The sequence below is a fragment of the Gossypium raimondii genome, chromosome 10 (assembly GCF_025698545.1).
Source record: "Gossypium raimondii isolate GPD5lz chromosome 10, ASM2569854v1, whole genome shotgun sequence".
Taxonomy (NCBI): domain Eukaryota; kingdom Viridiplantae; phylum Streptophyta; class Magnoliopsida; order Malvales; family Malvaceae; genus Gossypium; species Gossypium raimondii.
The window spans coordinates 11,453,836-11,470,055 of NC_068574.1; the positions used below are offsets into that span (position 1 = coordinate 11,453,836).

At 32.1% G+C, this 16,220-nt stretch overlaps 1 non-coding gene across 1 annotated transcript; it reads left to right on the forward strand.

Moving 5' to 3' along the window:
- The first annotated feature begins 7,378 nt into the window (after positions 1-7,378).
- LOC128034234 (small nucleolar RNA R71) lies at positions 7,379-7,485 on the forward strand. The gene has a single exon (XR_008190364.1). It is a non-coding gene; the product is annotated as a small nucleolar RNA R71 (small nucleolar RNA).
- The last annotated feature ends 8,735 nt before the right edge of the window (positions 7,486-16,220 follow it).

A 16,220-nucleotide genomic window follows, 5' to 3' on the forward strand; every position in this document is an offset into this window, starting at 1 on the left:
TAATGGATTATAAGAAAGTATGGTAGTCATTCTTGCCAAGGAGAATATTTAAATCCTATGGCTAAGGTATCGTTATACTTTATTCAATATAGCTTCATGCCTATCTCATATTGTTCCACCATCTCGATGGAATGAATGCTTTTGTTGTATGTGATTATGACAGAAATGTCTATCAATGTTGGGAGAATTATTCTCAAAGAGATTTAAAATTATGCAAGAAAGAAGGCAGGAAGTGTCTACTTTCCATCATTGATTACTTCATTTTGCTTGAGGGCCCAAGTGAGATCAAAAGAAAACTTGAAGGGCCAATATGTTCAATGTTCCATAACAAAGCATGATCTTGAGAGGTTAGTGGAGAATGTTGGACTATTGAACCAATTGGAGCCAAATGAATAGAACAAACCAGAATCTGATGAGTCATCAACTAAGTTTAAATCGGAAGCTGACTCAATAAATGCCATAAAAGAAGCAAAAATTGAAGAGGAACCAAACAGCCCTGAACTAAGGGTGGAACCAAATGTTACTGAACCAATTGAGCCAAGTGTTAATCTTGATTTGACTATTCCAATACCTATATTGTCAAATGCTATGAATAAATCAAAATTCTCAACTATGATGGATATGTGGAAATTCATGCATAACCAACAACAAGATTACTGGAGATATGCAAAAGTTAGAGATGATACCATTCTAAATACTTTTAAGAATATCTCTAACACTTTTGTTCCTGAGTTCTCAAATCATATCTTTGAGACAGGGCAAGAGGAGATTGTGGGATCAAGTGCGACAAAAAGGGGGAAAGGAAAAAGACATGGAGGATGACACGAATAAAAATGAGGGAAAGGAAAAAGACACAGAAGGTGACACGAATAAAAATGGGGGAAATATTTTTTCTTAGCATTTATATTTATTTCATAGTTAATATTGTGCTTTCACATAATAAATAAGATATTACATGCATGAATAAAATAAGCTCAAGGCCTCTTCATTAAAAAAAAAAAACAAAGTGATGTGGTAATGGGAATGAACATGACTAGGATAAATTATTGAGAAAGACTTGGTACTTAAGTAGTCTTCATGACTCATCTCTCTTTCTTGCAACCCTACTTGGAGTTCAGTTTTCATTCACTATTTTGTTTTCACAATGAGGACATTACTTCTTTATAGAAGGGGGGTAAGGAAATATTAGCATGAATTTTAATTTTTTTTTCTTAAGTAGGTTTCAATGCTTTCACATGAATATGCTAAAATAGAATAATGTTTAGAGGAATTTTTTGTTCATAAGTTAACTCAAATGCAAGTATGATTTTTGATTTTATTTGAGTTTTTTATATTATCCTGAGTTATGGAATTCGTGTATGTTCTTAGGTCTTATTTTTCCATTTGCCATGAAAATTGAACTTATTTTGAAATAGACATGCGAAAAGGTTTAAGTCCTTAGAATTGACTTAGTAACTTTCTTGAGGCGAAATCCTAGGAGGCATAAGAATCTAAACATGATTTAGGCTCATTTTCTTTAGATCGTTTGAGCCTTTCGAGCCTACCATATGTATTTGACCATTGAAACCTTAATTTGAGCCTTAAAGTCTATTTTATTGTTATTTACCTACATCATAAGCCATGCTACCATCTTTTTAAAATTTATCTTATTCTTGCACCTATCTTAACTATACTTGTCTTGGTTAGGAAAGATAGAGGAAAAATTCTAAAAGATGTACATGTTCTTTTTATGTTAAAAAAAAAAACTCTATTAAAATGTCAAGCAAAAAGAGCAAAATAAATACTCAAAGTATTGAGAAATATTGGGCATATGCTTCAAAATTAAGTTTGGGGAGATGAAGAACCCATTATTAGGAAGAATGTACCTTGAAAATATCCATGGCAAAGTTAGGATTAAGATTACTAAACCTAAAAATTCACTTCTCTTTATCCCTACCTTAAGCCTAGCTCCATTACAACCTTATAAAAGACCTATTGATTTGGATTATTATGCTAACTACATTAGTGGAGAGGAATTGCTAAGTTCAACATATGAGGACCATTAATTAGACCTTGTGATTGCTTTGCTAGGTTGATAAGGAAACTTTGATCGAATGATGAATGTTATGTATGACCTTGAAAAGCATGCACTCTATGACCGATGCTAGCATTTTTCCGCACTTAGAATAAAATTTTTAAATAATTTTTGCATATGAGCGACTTATCAATAAAAAGAGTTTGTGAGCATGATTTTTTTGATGCATGCTTATATAGCTTTTACCACCTTATTTACTTAAAAATAAAAAATCTATTTTGGGATAATTACTAGAGGTCCCTACATTTGGAGAATCATTGAAATAAACACACAAAGATTTCCTTTGAAACCGTCCAACCCATGCCTAAGTTTAGCATGATTCTATGATTAAATGAAGGAACCATCATCCACCTTCTTCCATAAAATGTGGTCTGCCAAGCAATGGAGAAAATGGAGGGATTTCAATCCCTATTTTTAGAAAACTCTACCATCTTCTTCAAGTATAAATACTCCCACTTATTGCCCATTTCGATGATTCCTCATCCTTACATCCCTCATTCTTCACATCTCTCAATCATCATTCATTCTCTTATTCTCTCATTTTCTCTCTTCATTTCCACGCATAGCATCCCATATTTTCTTTCACAGCCAAAAACCTTGATAAGATTATCTCTTGGTCGGCCACCTTGAGAAGCCATTAGCAACGGAGCAACACAAGAATCGAAGGAAAACATCTTCAATCAGAGTTCACGAGACTGTTGATTTGACAAAGTTTATTCTTCCTCTACTTTGTTATTTTGATTTTAATCATGTTTGCAATGTGTTTTATTATCTTATCATCAACAATGGTAGCTTAATTATGTTTAGCTAAGATGATTGCATTTATTTAATAAAGTTTGTTTAAATCATATCTATAGCCTTTGTGCCTCAGTCGATCATGTTTTAAATTAAACTCAAGTATGTATTTCATTCATACGTGATTGGATGCATCAGAATTAGCTTAGTGATCCTAAGCAGACGACGGCTATTGGACACAATAATTGAAATGTGCGTGCTTAATTTAGATCCTAACCCGACTAAATTAAAGGTTCACAATAACTTTATGAGCTCTATTATCTTGCATAGTTTTTAAGTTTATGTGATTAAATTGTTTCAAACCTAACTCGTCCCTATTACTTCACATGAATCCTAAGAAACCTTAGTTTAATATGATCAGTAAAATGCATGTCTTACTAAGTAAAAGATTTATGCTGCGTGGAAAATAACTAATGAAATTGTGCAAGTGTACATGTCATTCAAGTAATAAAGTGATAAGTAAGTATTGTCTCCACAAGGATCAAAAATTGGTAAGAAATTGAGTATGTTATTATAATATTGTTAATTATACTAAAATATTAGGAAATAATCTTAGAGTGAATCGGAAACTAAAATAATGAATTACTGTAATTTAATAATAAAGAACAAAGAATTGATATGGCAAGTAAAATGATGTGGGAATTCACAGAGAATATCAGGGGTATTTCTGTTATTGAATGAATAGGGTTGGACTTATTCAGGAGAAATGTTCATATCAATATAATGCCATGGATAAATATTGTCTAATATACTGCCCAGAGATTCTCTACTGTGACCTACCTCTTTCGATAGCTAGATGTTAAGTTAAAAACCTAAGTACATGTATGTCTACAGATCTCGGGATTGATAACTGCAATGAATGTCCTATCTGTACAATTTGCAACATCTATGTCTAGAGTGCTACGAATATTCTGTCGAGTATTTGCTTGCATCAAACAATTCAAGATCCAATATTCTTAACCTTTTTAGAATTAAAAACACCTAAGAACATGACGTACATTCAACTATGTCTAGAGCTTGCATGCATGTATTTAAAATAAGCATGAAACGAATGTAACAGTGATATAGGCAATCTCAAATCCTAGGTATTAAAGATGATAAAACATTCACCCAAACAACTCTAACCAAGAAAAGATTTCGTTCATGGGTGAAAAAGTAAACATCAAAATAGAATCATTCATTAACATTTCTCAATTAATTTCGAATCAAATAAAATTCAATATAGAAAAATAAAGGCAGAATGGCAGGAAGCTAATTCCAAACTCCAGCTTCTCTTTTATCTTCCGATTGCACATGAATCCAGGAATGATTTCTCTTCCCCTTTCTCATGCATGTATTCTGCTATGTTCTAAGCTGCTACACTTTCTTTCTTTGGAATTCTCTAATGGAGTTCTTCCTTGCGCAGAGAGAAGGAATTGTTGTCACCAGTCACTTTCTCACGCTAATTCTCCTTTTTTTTCTTTCTCTTTCCTTCTTTTATTGGGTAGATTTGTTCCACCTCAGCACACATTTTTCATTCCTATTTTTAGGTTGGTTTTTCTGGTAGACGTCCAATTGGCTGAGAGTGACGTGGATAGAGTCCTGAGTCATCTTCCCAGAATTGCCATGGTAGTTCTGTTGGCAATCAATCTTAACAATTATCATGGCAATGTTTCACTTCCCTTATTTTCTTTCTGCATCCTCTTACTCCTCTTCTTCTACCTGCACTTGTGCAGAACCACACATTTCCTCCCCAAGTGATAAAAGTAACAAATAATGACCAATGTAGCGCAATCCAAGCTTTTTTATGCAATGTTCTAAAATTATCCTAGAAATGCAGATGTATTTACTTAATTTCAAACAATTGATTCTATCTAGAGGCTTAAAATATAACACTTTTCAAGAGTTCTCACACCTCTAAACCTGAATTATTACTTGTCCTCAAGCAAATAATGTATGAATATGCATGAATGCATGAAAGTGCCAAATCATAATGAGCATACTGTGTACCTCTATTCTTAGCAATCTACTAATGAAAAAAAAGAAAAATTGCTTACAATTCTTGTAACCCTATTTAGCAAATAAAGTACAGAAAATCGTTCCTAAAAGTAAATGTTTCTAAATATTTCAGCAATTAAAACTCTAGCAGACTTCTTTTGAATATACCTAGGTTATCTTTCTCCTAAACTCAGTTTTTATTCTATTTTATTTATTATATATATTTTAGACATTTATTCAATTTCCAACACAACGTTTTTTTAGGGAATTCATATTGTCATATGATTTTATACTTTACAACCTCAATGGAGCTTACACTAGACTACCATGTATTAATCATGTCACAATTTGAATATAAAACACCTATGAAAGAAAAGCTTTTAACTAAAAAGATGGATGGAGCAAACAACTACCTTTTTAGCAATTTAACCTCAAGATTTAGTGGAGTGTCCCTAAAATATGTACACTTTTTTTTAAACAAACACTTCTATCTGAACTCATTTTTCTGGTCAACAATATACTGGAGCAAACAAAATATTACTGACCTACTCAACAGGTTCAAACATTGGAGTATTCATATTATTTTATCATGACAAAAATTATACCCTATTACTATACTAAAATTAAGTCAATAAGTCCTAAATTTATTCAAAGAATGCTACTATAGCCTAATTGCATTTATATTTAAATTATTCTACTTTTAGAAATCCCATTTCAACAACTGTCTTAAGCTAAACATGCTCAAACAACCATTACAATTTTTTTTCTAAATTTACAAAGAAGAGTTATTATCCTCATTGAACATCATTGATAACCATATCTCACAAAAGTAGACAGTTGAATGGCAATTGAACATTATGGAAAAAGGACTTTATGCACAATTAGCAATGCATTCTATATGCACAACACACCCCCAAACCTAAGGGATGCATAGTCCTCAATGCATGAACATGACAAAATAAAATAAATAAAAGTTACATTAATGCATGAAATAGATAAAAAATCAAAATGAATGATCATGAAAATAGAAAAATCAAAGCTTGGAGGGGAAGGAAATTACTTCACTTGGGTTGTGTCGATTTCCTTGCGACTCTCTTGCAACATTGTGGTCTGTCCTGGTCATCACTATCAACTTGAACAGTTTCACAAGAAAACTTCTTGAATCTTTTTCTCTTAAATTGGTTAACGGGCACTTCTTCCTCATCATGGTCAGTATCTGATTTTATGAGTTCACATTCTTGGTTAGTCATTGGTGCCTTGGATTGTGATGCTTTAGCAGTGGTGGTTGGTGTAAAAGTGTGCTGTCGGTCATCGTCATCATTGTCAGAGTCAATGTGTACAAAATTTGTCGGTTCTTCATCTCTTGCAGGCTCTTTGGTATGCTTGTGTGTACTGGCAAGTTCTTCATCTTCTTCTTCATCATCAAATAAAAGTTCTTCAAGAAACATAGGAAATGTAGGCATTGCCTTAGTGAAGTTTTTCTGAAGAGCTTTCTTGAATGCAACATCATGTTTCAACTTTTGGAAACGCTGGGCAAAATATGGCGGTGGCCTTCCTTCCATTTGTTGAGTTTGCTTTGCCATGACATTTATTGGCTTGGCAAGATGAATATTCTTCTGTATGCTTCTGTTTACTTCCATGTTTTTTTGTTTGTTCCACTACTGACTCGAAATTCGTGTTTTCAGAAACTTTTCAACTTTCCTCCTCAGTAAAGGCATCAGTCACAACTCTTGGCAGCTGAGTGCCACTCCAGAGTTTTATGGCCTTACATTATTCCTTTCCTTTAGATCAAGAAATTTCTGTGTCACTAGACAATGCTTCTTGTGTTTTAGAACTTAATGCAGTGGCAATTTGTCCCACTTGATTTTCTAGATCTCTTAAGGAAGCTGCCTAGCTCTGAATAATTGCATCATTCTTAGTCATATACTCCTTTAATAGATCTTCCATAGTTGATGTTGAAGATGACGAATTTTGTTGCACATTTTTTCACAGAGTTGGTTGATTGTATCCATGTGGTACACCAGTCACATTCTGTTGATTAACATTACTGACATTTCCCATTCCCTAATTAATCCAGCTGAAATTTGGATGTTTTTTCCACCCTAGATTGTAGGTATTGGAGTAGGGATTGTTGTTGCTACACTTATAATTCCCCATGTAATACGTAGAGGCAGGATTGGATGGGCATTCATAAAAAACATGATCTTCTCCACAATCTACGCAAGCTAGTTCTGTAACCTTCATCTCATGCACTGCAAAGGGCTTTTTAGAGTTTTAATCATATTTGTTAAATATGATACCTGAGCTGTTAACAATGTGATCTCATCAAGTTCCATTATTCCAAAAACTCTTTTAATAGTACCAACTTTGGTAGTAGGGTACTAATAATCATTATTTACTATTCTTTCTAGAATTTTGTATGCTTCATTGTAGGATTTTTCGAGCAATGTTCCATTAGCAGAGGCATCCACCACCATTTGCATGTAAGCATTTAATCCATTTTAGAACATTTTCATCCGTGACCAATGCTGAAAACCATGAATCGGGCATTTTCTAATTAGTTCATTGAAACATTCCCAAGCTTCATATAATGTCTCTTCTTCAGATTGCTTGAATGATGTAATGTCGTTCCTCAGCTTGACATTCATGTTGGGAGGATTATACATAAGTAGAAATATCTGACACAGTTCATTCCAAGATGCCATCGTACCTGATCGTAACTCATTTAACCATGATCTGGCACGACCTAGTAATGAATAAGGGAACAATTTTAATCTAAGGGCATCTTCAAGAACACCTTGCTGCCTAAATGAATCACAGACTTAAAGAAAAAATCTTAAGTACTATCTAGGATCTTCAGTAGGTAGACTACTAAACTGCTTTACCGTCTACAACATCTGAAACATTACTGGTTTTAATTCAAAGTGTTGAGCTTGAATATGTGTCCTAACAATTCCTGGATTTAGACAATCCAAAATAGGAACTATATGTTCTCTGATGGGTCTGCCTCTGTCATCTATAATTCGAGGAATATCAGCACTACTTTCAATCTAGAGTACCTGATCTTCTCTATTTGGATCATTCCTATTCTCTCCATTTCTTTTAACTCTTTTCTTCTTCACCTTAATGTCCTTTCAACTTCAAGATCAAAATAATGTTTTATATCCTCTTGAATAATTCTTCTCATGCATTAATAAAAACCTGAAAAATCAAATAAAATTCTAATTAACTTCTCTAACAAGAATAACAAAAATAATAAGAACTCAAATTTTCACCAATGTTGCGATCCAGGCAACGGTGCCAAAAATTTGTTGTGTGTAAAATAACTAATGCAATTGTGTAAGTGTACACGTCATTCAAGTAATAAAGTGATAAGTAAGTATTGTCTCCACACGGATCAAAAATTGGTAAGAAATTGAGTATGTTATTATAATACTGTTAATTATACAAAAATATCAGGAAATAATCTCAGAGTGAATAAGAAACTAGAATGATGAATTACTGTAGTTAAATGATAAAGAACAAAGAATTGATATGGCAAGTAAAATGATGTGGCAATTCACACAGAATATTAAGAGTATTTCTATTATTGAATGAATAGGGTTGGACTTATTCAGGAGAAATGTTCATATCAATATAATGCCATGAAAAAATATTGTCTAATCTACTACCAAAAGATTTGCTATTGTGACCTGCCTCTTTCGATATCTAGATCTTAAGTTAAAAATTTAAGTTCATGTACGTCTACAAATCTAGGGATTGATAACTGCAATGAACGTCCTATCTATACAATTTGCAACATCTATGTCTAGAGTGCTAAAAATATTATGTTGAGTATTCGTTTGCATCAAACGATTCAAGATTTAGTATTCTTAAACTTTTTAAAATTAAAAATACCTAAAAACACAACATACATTCAACTATGTCTAGAGCTTGCATGCATGTATTTAAAATAAGCATGAATTGAATGTAACAGTGATATAAAAAATCTCAAATCCTAGGTATTAAAAATGATAAAACATTCACCCAAACAACTCCAACCCAGAAAAGATTTAGTTCATGGGTGGAAAAGTAAACATCAAAATAGAATCATTCATCAACATTTCTCAATTAATTTCGAATCACAGAAAATTCAATCTAGATAAATAAATGTAGAACTACAGGAAGTTAATTCCACACTCCAGCTTCTCTTTCATCTTTCAATTGTATGTAAATCCAAGAATGATTTCTCTTCCCTTTTCTCACGTCTATATTCTGCTCTCCTTTAATTTACTACCCTTTCTTTCTCTGGAATTCTCCAATAGAGTTCTTCCTTGCGTAAAGAGAGAGAATTGTTGTCACCAGTCCCTTTCTCATGCTAATTCTCCTCTCTTTTTTCCTTCTTCTCTTTCCTTCTTTTATTGGGTAGATTCTTCCCACCTTAGCACAAATTTTTCATTCTTCTTTTCATGTTGGTTTTTCTAGTACATGTCCAGTTGGCTGAGAGTGACGTGGATAGAGTGTTGAGTCATCTTCCCAAAATTGCCATGGCGGTTCTGTTGGAAATCAATCTTACCAATTGCCATGGCAATATTTCACTTCCCTTATTTTCTTTTTGCATCCTCTTACTACTCTTCTTCTACCTGTACCTATGTTCACACAGAACCACAGCTTTCCTCCCCAAGTGATAAAAGTAACAAATAATGGCCAATGTAGCGCTGTCCAAGCTTTGTTATGGAATGTTATAAAATTATCCTAGAAATGGAGATGTATTTACTTAATTTCAAGCAATTAATTCCATCTAGAAGCCTGAAATATAACTCTTTTCAAGAGTTATCAATTCTGAAAGGACTTAATTTGGTTTCCAAACTCATGAAAGATCAAGTATCTATGGAATATTTTTTTATTGTTAAGCATGATAAAAATAAGCTAAGTTGAATAATGTAATTATCCTAGCCTTTCATGTTATTGATTGTTGAATTTTGTGTTTTTGCTAAATTCATTCATACATTTCATTTCATACTTCGCAATTAGTTTAAATTGCTTAGGTATCAATCTTGCATTTAGATAATTTAATTTAGTTAATCATCCATCATGAAGATATTATGTTTTTGTCGTCAAATTCTTACTTTAATTTTGCAATATATTGATTAACATACATAGTCCCTGCGAAGATGATAACTCTTTTACTTACTTATTACTTGATAGTTACTGTGTACAGTTGCACAAACTGAGCGTTACAATTTACCGATTTATTTCATTTGTTCATTTTCTTTATTTATTTCCTTTCGTTATTTATTTATCTAATTTATTTTATGGTCCATCTTAATATAGGAATTAACTATTATTACTTAGGCTTATTACTATAAAAAAATATTTTCATTATTTATTCCATCCTCCATTGGGTGCGATCCTCGAAATATTTTCGGTATTTCATTGTACAACTGTATTACAATTTGACTCGTGCACTTGTGGACACCATCATTCTCAATGCTTATATTTCTGGGGTTATATTTATTCTATAAACGACAACTTGTTTTTAGATGGCCACTGGTCATAGGAAAAGAGGTGTCAACCGAAGTGGTCGAGGAATTCGTTTCGTTCTCATTCAACGAAGGAGAAAAAGCTTGAGCAATAAAAGCTTCAAACAACACTAGGGTGAGGAAGCTCAAGGCAATAATACCCAAGAAAATAATTTAGGGTTGGCTCAGATTTGGTATCAAATGGCTCATAATGTGGATGTCGCGCCAGTCGAAAATAAGGCAACATCATTGGAACCGAACCAAGGTGCTGGTTGATACGGAATAAATTGTTGATGATTGAAGAAGTGGATTGCAAAATTTGTTCAAGTCACAGATTTGACTTAGGGCTCTAGACTTTCGGAAAGAAACTTTCGATTTTGACACAACCTGAAACACAATAAAATCCAAGTCAAATAAAAAATAATTAAATAATTAAATAATTAAATAGAACAATAAATCAAATATTGGAACAATAAAGAAGGAAATAAAGAAGATAGGTGGAAAAGATAGAACGTGATATGTAGAAGTCCTAAGAAGCACTGGAAACACGAAGAATCTACAACCCCCTTCAAGCGGCTCTAATTTCCCCTCCAAGATAGAAACCTTGGCAAGAAAATGTTTGAAGATGATCCCCACAATCTAAAAAGATTGTTAAAACTCTTCTAAAAGAAACTCAAGAACAATTCTTGAAAAGAAAAATTCAAAGAGAATTTGAATAATAATCAATTATTTGAATTGTGTACAATGCAAAGGCCTATATATAGGCTAGCTAAATAAATCTAAATAAAACTGTTAAGTATACTAGAACTCTAATTAATCTAAACAAGAAGTAGTTTTATACTAAACTTTCTTGTTGACATAAAACTTCTAAAGAACTTAAACTACTTAATAATTATTAAAAATTTGGAATAATAAAATAATAAGAACTAATAACTAAAATATTGGGCTCGTTAATAATAATAATAAAGCCCAAAACTTGAACCCAATATGATTTAAACTCGAATTAAAAGCCCGAAACTCGTAATTCCTGACATAATCCTGTTTAGAAATTCTACTCGTGTATTCTTCACTAAAACGATCATAACTTGAGCTCCTGAACTAAAAATCGAGTGATTCAAAGTGCATTTCGAAGATAAGAGATAGATCTTTAAACTCTATGCAGACATGTCAACCTAGAAATGCCAGGATCCCATCCAAAATGTCATCGCAAATCTGCTAATTTCTCAAGCTTGAAAATTAACAGCTTCGGTGAATAGAGTTTAATCAATTTCACCCCATCTGTACATGTATCATTGTTTTGTATACACCGAGAGTGTAATAAATGATGGATCAAAGTGTTGAGAACTAGCTGGAAGTTCTTCTATAACGATGATACAGATCGTCCTGATTTTTAAAAAGACTTCTATTTTCTATTTTAATTTTTACTTTTTAATTTTTCTTGTTTTTTTTATTTTTACTTTTAGTATTTTTAGTATTAATGTAGTTATTTTTAATTGTTTCACACTGCAGGTGTAAATACCATGGAGTGACAGAACCAAAAAATCGAAGAAGCTAGAAACTGGGCTCAATGTCGTGACATCCAAGACAAAACGCTACATCGCAACATTAAAGGGCCGATTTTCATCTGAATTTCTTTATTTAGACATTTTGTTATCCATATTCAACACTTCCTTTTCTATTTATTTTCATAGTATTATACTCATATTTTTTCATAGTACTTGTGTATGTATTTTTTCGTCGCTTGGAGTACACGAATCCCAATGCCAATACAATAACAAGGATTCTGCCTTTTCAGGGAAGTTTTCTTGTTTGTTCTTTAATTCTTTTACATTGAGGGAAATGTATATTCTAAAGTGTGGGGGAGTACATAGGATTGTTTTAAGTTTTTTTTATGTTTTGTGTGTTATTTATTATATTTTATATACGAAAAAATATTGACCACCTCCGGACGTGCTAACGTCCAGAGTGCGAATACTGCAACTAAAGATATGAAATTTGAGGTGGTGTCCGTAAGTGTACGAGTCAGGTTGTAATATAGTTTACAACAGAGTCGGTAAGGACTTCGGGGATCGTACCCTAGGGAGGCTAGTACTAAATTAATATTAACCTAAACGAAAATATATCTAATTAGAACTTTAAATAAATTATATTAAGATTAAACATAAATAAAAGAATTTAGGTTTTATAAGAAAAGAAATAAATATACAAATTAGAGTGAACACAAAAAACTAAAATGTAAATCAACCAAATCTAAGGCATGGGTGATTAGCTCGCTTCAGTGGTCGTAACTAATTCCTATTTCAGGTTTCTACTCAATCTTCCATTAAGCTAATGAGTTGGCAATAACTAATGAGTCGGCAATAACTACTTATCTCTCGACCTCAAATTCCAGGCAGGATTAGGGTAAGGGGTTTAGGATAGGCAATACCAATTTTGGGTTAATTCCCACCTAGATGACTTCCTAAGGTTGTCAGGCCTAGGGTTTAAATTCTTCCTATCTCAAACAACTGATCCACTAAGAAAACCCTACGGATAGACAATAGCAATTTTGGGTTAATCCCCCATAAGATGATTAGTTTCTCATAGATTCCATAAACACGGTAAACTTGATAAATAAGATCAACATAAAGAACGAATCAATAGTAAAGGTTTAATAAGAATCCTGAATTGTATTTAATAATTGATGTGCAAAAATCCACAAAGTTTGTGTTGAATCTAAAAATTAGATATTCCTATCAACACAAATGAAACAACTAAAAATAAATCCTAAGCCTAAAAAGAACTGAAAACTAAATTACAAAGAAAATTATAAGTTATGAAACCGACCCTTTCTCAAGTGTCTTATGAGTCTATTTATAGTGTTAGGGTTGACCATCGTCCTTAGCCCTAATTCGGCTGATGTTTTTACATTAATTTTCATTATGCGGACGAAAACACCCTTAGCTCGGTAATGCTTTCATGTACAAGGTTGGTGTCACGACATTGAAGGCAATTTAGTTGGCTTCAGGTTCAGCTTTAGGGGTGTGTTGCGACATCCACTGGTTGTGTCACGACACCAAAGGTAGTCTTGGAATTTTTGCACTCTTTCCACTATGTTGCGATATTGGACTCCTGTGTTGCAACATTGCGAAAAGCTTCGAGCCCTTATGCCTTTGAATGGTGTCCTGCATTCACTAAGTATGTTAGTCCTCCCTTAGGCCTCTTTTAGACCCTAAGGTCATAAAACGACTCAAATTACACTTTTTATTGAGTTGAAACTAAAATAGAAAAAATAATTAAAGCATAACAGGATTGCTTATATTCAAGCTTTTTAAGTATGAAAACTAGTTTAATCTGCTACAATGAATTACGACAAATCAAATATATGTTTTAAATATTTTATTTGTTTTAATTTACATGGTGCTTGGATTATGCTATTACTATGAAAAATTGGTTGAAAATAATAATGTATGTAATGATTTTTGCCAAGAATGATTTTTTTATTGATATGAGATAAGTTGATTTTTCTTAAAGGAAAATTAATTAGGTTACTTAGTTAAATTACATAATAGATTAGAAATACCTTTGTAAGAATAATTGATTTTATGCCAAATGAGATATAAACATTATAGATACTTGTAGATACATTAATGATTGAATCGATTGTTATTCTTTAGGTTTAATTCAAAGCATGAAAGAAAGTTGTGTATTGTGGGATGCTTAGGGATGACTTAAGACATTGTTTGAATAGCCACTAAATAAATGACCCACCTTTATGTTATTTATCCCTAGTTCACATAATTGAGCCAAATGACTTCTTCTTGATGAACTAATAATAATGAAACCGTGAGCCCAAATTAAGTAAAAACTTGAACTTGTCCTTATCGTTGGTCCCATTTTGCATAATGAAATAGACATCAGGTCATAAATATTAAGGATTTAAGTAGAGACATCTTGGAGGTTTCAAAATAAAATTGATGGAAAAAGTAAGAAATGGTACAATATATTGAATATAAGACTCTTACAAGTTTGTGCTTAAAATGAAAAATTAGTTGAGTGAACAAAAATATTGTAAGGGTTAAAATTAATGTAAGTGGAAAAGAGAAATAAGTAGAATGTGATCGAATAAAAAAATCAAATAGATGATTAAGACAATTTTCATTCATATTGCACTAAAACTTGCTAAGCTAATATATTCATGAATATTTTGTCGTGTCTTCATATCTAATATTCGAAGACATAAAGAATGTCAGAGAAGGGGAAATAAGGAGGTGAGCTTGAAATATAAAATTGGAGGAGAAAGGGAACAATGTCATGTTCCTAACTATTTCTAGTGTTTGAACCATAGTTTCATTGAAGGGAAAGGAGCATTGGCAAGATGTGAAATATATTTTATGATACATCTAGAATACAGTGAATATTGGATTGATTTTTGAGAAGGAAGATAATTAGGGTATGGTTCGATATTGTGGTTTAGACTATGCTGGTGATCTAGATAAACGACAGTTAACTACTGGTTATGTATTTACTCTTGCAAAGGCACCAGTTAGTTCGAAGTCTACTTTATAGTTAACATTTTCTTTACCTTTTAGAAAAGCGAAGTATATAGCAATCACAGAAGTAGGTCAAATTACATTGCAATAGTCAAAGTGTTATTCAATTAGCAAAGAATCAAGTTTATCATGCAAGGATGAAGGACATTGATGTCTGATATCATTTTGTACGAGATATTCTGGAAGAAGGTGGAATAAAGATCCAAAAAATTTCAACCACTGAGAATCCTGCTAACATGATGACTAAGGTTTTGATTGCGGTCAAGTTCCAACTATGTTTGGACTTCATCAATGTTAAAACTTGAAGGTTGAAATTTGAAGACACTATCAAATGATGTTTTGCAAGGAGATTGAAGATGTGGAAATTTGCTAAGCTAGAGATTTGTTGAAATAGCACAATCTCACATCTAAAAGATACAAGGTTGTGGAGTGTTTGTACTACTATAAATAGAGGTGATTTCTCTACCTTTAAATCATTCCAAAATTTGTCATTTTCTTCTTAAGACAATTTTTCTCTCTTTCTATTTGTAATTTTTCACTTGTATCTTTTGTAGTGAAATATATTTGGTAGTGTCTGAAGACGTAGGCATAATTTTTTAGACCTCGTTAAATTTCTAGCGTTCTTTATTATTTTATTCATCTTTCAATATTTAGTAGGGTATAATTGTAGTGATATATTATGCTATTAAATTATATTGTACGGAGATTCTGTCTAGCAGGTTAGGTTTTAAGGGAGACCGTTTGTGAACCCTCCAATCTTTCTTGGAAATTGAACCTAGTATGATTTTCTAGCATAATAATTTACTCTTTTTTATCCTATTTACACAACAATAGGCATCTATTATACATAATATTCCCGATTTACAAAGTTTTTCGATGTATTTACCTAAGCCTGAATATGTGTTCATCATTGATTCTTTAAGCAAAATGAAACATTACATAATGTTGATAAAATGTGAATTATTTTAATATTACAAGTTTTATAATTTAGTGTATGATATGGTATATTGTTGTTGCATTTACTCCAAATTGTAGTTTCCTCAGATGATCTAAGTAATGGTAAAAAGAATAGAACTTAGAATCATGTTAAAGGACCGTATAATCAACAAATCATATTAAGTACCAACTTAATCGATCATTATCTCATGCACTTCGTAATAAATATAAACAAATAAACAAAAAGAATATGAGAAAACTGACTACCATACTTCTATGCAGAAGTTTAATAAACTGTAATACTAACTTATAGTTGCCATTTTCCCTCATTGCCAAAAAGAAAAGAAGCTCAGATATTTGCACAAATTTTTACTTTTATAATATTAATGTATAACACTCATTTTG